Here is a 4191-nt window from a genome sequence, read left to right on the forward strand (position 1 = left end):
CCACTTGCTTGGTTTCTTTTCCTTTTTCTCCACCTTGGTCCACCTTCCATTAGAGGCTCTTACTACTGCTACGTGTGTGATTACTAGGTCTTGTTTTCCTAGGGATCCCTCTGTTGTCTCAGACCATCCCATTGGGAGTAGGAAGGTACCCTGCTCTAAACTTTGGTACAATCCCTAGCTAGGTGGCCCATCTGTCTACATCAAAGACACTGCCTTGGTAACCCAGATACCTCAAGCCTATGTCCAATAACGCTAGAGAATCACCTCCTGAAGGGCCTCTGGGTTCTCTACGACTATCTTGAGCCAAGGGAGACCATCATTTGCCACAATTGAAGCTGTAGTCTTCGTGGGAGACTCCAGAATGGTACCAAAAGCCTAACTAATGAAAGTCAAGGTGGCTCTATATTCCTGTAGGGGCCTCAGGAATCAAAGTGTTATTGGGAAGTGAGTGGCATGGTCGGTGGAGTCCATGTCCTCCGCCATAAATCCATGGTACCATGGAAAGAGCTAAACCAAGTGGCACCAATGACAATGGAGCTTTGATGATGGGGGAGCTTGCCAAGCTTGCCCTAAATCCAATCTCTCACCTATCTCCTCATGGGTTTGAGGCTAACTATCCTACCAACTATTGTCTTATCTTGGAGTAAATGCACTACTTGCTTAACCTGTTGCTTATCATCTAGGAGAACTTAAACAACTGGCGAATTTGAGGGTGCTGCCATAGAGGCCCTCTTGCATCACCACCAACTTTATTTTTCTCGAAGACAAGCAAGAATGCTACAAGATGATGGATTGTCTTTTGTAACTCATGTGTTACCACCTTGCAGTGGCCAAAACATCATGGCACAAAAAGGAGGTGTTGAGAGTCATGGTGCCATAAGCACAAAATAAGGAAAATTATGAGTAAAGGCATGAATGCAAAAGCATGCTACCACATGGAAAGGAGGATTTATCCCACATGTGAGGAAGCAATGTAGTATGCACTCCACTCTTATAAATGGGAGGTCACTTTCATGCAATAACTCGTGGACCTCTCAAGTCTCTCTATGAGTACAAGTGTAACCTAGCTAAACTTGAGTCTAGGCTGATTTACTCTAGCCCTTCATCATCATTGCACACAGGATTCATCAACCATAAACTATTTTAAGCACCCCATAGCTCCTAGGGGACTCATGATTTGACATATTTTGTAGAACAAGTGAATTCCACATTGAAGCAATTGATATGGATATTTTGCCACTATAGCTTCTAAAATATGGTTCCTATAGCCCCAAAAATTATAATTTCTAAAGGGGTAATAGGATCTAATAGGTGATGTATTATATTAGTGAGTGGTTGATAGTTCAAGGACCTCCATGATCCAAGAGCATGAAGGGGTGGATCGTGAGGGATCCCTAGCAAAACATTTATTTATAATGATACCTTATCTTCCCTAAGTCAACATCATCAAGCTTGAATTGGGTGCCTCATGATCCAAGATGCATTCTAGGATTTTTAATTAAAGATCTTTTTTTAGCATGACCTTGAGTCTTAGGGGAGAGTATTAGCATTGATAATCCTTCGGGATCATTTGAAGCTTTGCGTTGTTGTTGGAGAACCAAGCTATTGCTAGTATTAGCCAATTTTTGTTCAAATATATAGTGCTCGGCTTTTGAAATGGAGGTGAGATTATGTCCTCCTCAAATTTATCCTCATTTTGCAAGGCAATTGTAAGAGCCTAGATATTCACAAACAATGAATAGTGCCTTGTGGGGATCTCTTTGAACAAGATGTATCAATAATTTAATGGAAATACCTCCACATTGAATAACAAAAATCAAAGATGCTACATTGGTCATTTTGTAGGCTATGAAGGACTAGTAATGGCTTCCAAGGTTGAGCCCCACATTTGGGCAAGCAATGCAAGTGTATACCCCACTCTTATAAAAAGGATATCATTTTCATGCAATAAAATATGCAAACTCTCAATTATCTTTATAAGTACAAGTCTCAATCTTGTAACATAATTGAACTTGATCATTAGTTGAGATCTTCATCATCATGTGTGCACTTAGGTTGCATTTGCCTTAGATTAGAGTTGTCATTAGTATTTTGATTTGTCTTTTAGCATGGTATTAGAGGGTAGATCTAGCCCTCTTAGCTTAGTTTTAGACCTTTAAGAGCTCTTTTTGAGCATCATGTGAAATTCTTGAGTGGTTATGAGATGGAGCGAGCTTCCTTATGAGTGTAAGAGATTGTTTAAGTGTTTTTTGAAGTTTTGGGTGAGAGATCTTTTGAGTGCATAGAGGGTTCTTTGTGTCCTTTCATCTTGCTATATCCCATTTTGTGTATGAGAGCATGTGTGCTCTATATTCCTATTCTAAGTTATCAAAAGCAATAGCTACAAGAAAGCATAAGCATGTAGCAAAATCTAAAAGCCTAAGTAATGCAAAAGCTCTAAGCAATACTCAGACATGGGACAATAGCTACAATTAACTCAATTTAGCTCTAATAGGGCTCGAATAAAGCACACACATACTTCAATGCCAAGCTAATAATGCATAAAGCACAATTGCAAGCAAATGACCTATTCGAAAGACTTCTACAACAAGCTATGAAGGCAAGCATCAATAAGGCTAACAACGACCAAGCACAATACAAGACACATAAATGATAGACACATTTAGCTAAAGCAACAAACTTGAATGCAAGATACATAGACAAAGAAAGGCTAGGCGATGCATGTGATGGAAGGCAAGAAAAGAAAGATGATGAAGCAAAGCTAGAGTAGTGCCACACAAATGGCCAACATACGATGATCACCTTGAATACAACAAATAAGGCAATAGCCTGTAGTAGCAGAAGAGCAACTTGGACAACCAATGAGTAGTGATGCATGAAAAGAAAAATCACTAGTTGAAACACCAACCACACATAGAAATGGGCCAACAACTAAGAGCGTGTGGAAGAAGAAAGTAGCTTGAAGCTAGCAAAGCTGTAGACCCAGTGGTACAAAGGAAGCTCAATGGGAAGGAGATATTTGTGACATTATTTTGGGCAATACAAAAGGTTAGAAATATATAAATATATACAGTGAAGAAGATGCCTTTCCTTCTACAAACATTGCTACCTTTCCTTCTTTGAACCATCTTGAAATTGCACATGTGCTTCTTATTGCATACCATGCTGAAAGATCATCTGCAGATGCATCCACCATTGCTACATGCCTTGCTACATCATCTGCATACTTTGTATACTTAGCATGTCCTATTGCATCCAATACTACAACGTCGTATAATGCTTCATACTTTGCATCCAATGCTTCCTACCTTGCATCCAATGTGTCCAATGTAGACCTCTCTACAAGAACAAACCTTTGGAAAAGGAGGAGCTCAAGAGGGAATCGCAAGGGGTATTGGATGTAGGCTACATCAAGCCATCATGGTTTCCTTCTGCATCCCTTGTCAACTTGGATCATAAATTTGATGGGAATTAGAGACTTTACATTGATCATAGGTCCATGATCAAGATAACTATGAAGAATATATGTATAGGATCTTGAACAAAAATATTATGGAGAACATATCCAAGGTTAATGATTGGTTGGATCAATTGCAAGGAGCCAACATCTTCACTAGCATTGACCTTAAGAGTGGGTGATGTCAAGTAAAGATAAAGAATGTTGAGACATGGAAGACAACCTTCAAAACTAGACATTGACTTTATGAGTGGGTGGTTCTCCCTTTTGCATTCAACAATGGTCTAGCAACATTCATGAGGTCCATGAATGACATATTTATGCTTTCTTGGACAAGTTTATCATAATCTATATAGATGACATCCTCATTTACTCGAAGATGTATGAGGGACATTGACAAGATAGGAAGGTGAGGTTAAGTTAGTACCACATGGTAGAGAGCCACATGGTAGGTTAGTCAACTCAGCAGCAAATAAGCCATGTCAGTAAACACATAGCAAATACCAATGTCAGTAGACACATGACAAATACCACCTTATCAATCACTTGCATAGTCAGCAAATTGATTTCCATATAGTTACTCCACATCAACATAAGCAACTTATTAAGAACATTTTTGTAAGTAACATATGCGCATCTAACTACCACTCATATTGACCCCTTTTGTTGATTGAAACTATGATATAAGAAGAAGAATAGAAATATAAATATTTTTATAATTTATTAGTAAACAT

The sequence above is a fragment of the Dipteris shenzhenensis genome, chromosome 5, assembly GCF_047967505.1.
Source record: "Dipteris shenzhenensis isolate YYH24624 ecotype China chromosome 5, Dip_SZ_1.0, whole genome shotgun sequence".
Lineage (NCBI taxonomy): Eukaryota > Viridiplantae > Streptophyta > Polypodiopsida > Gleicheniales > Dipteridaceae > Dipteris > Dipteris shenzhenensis.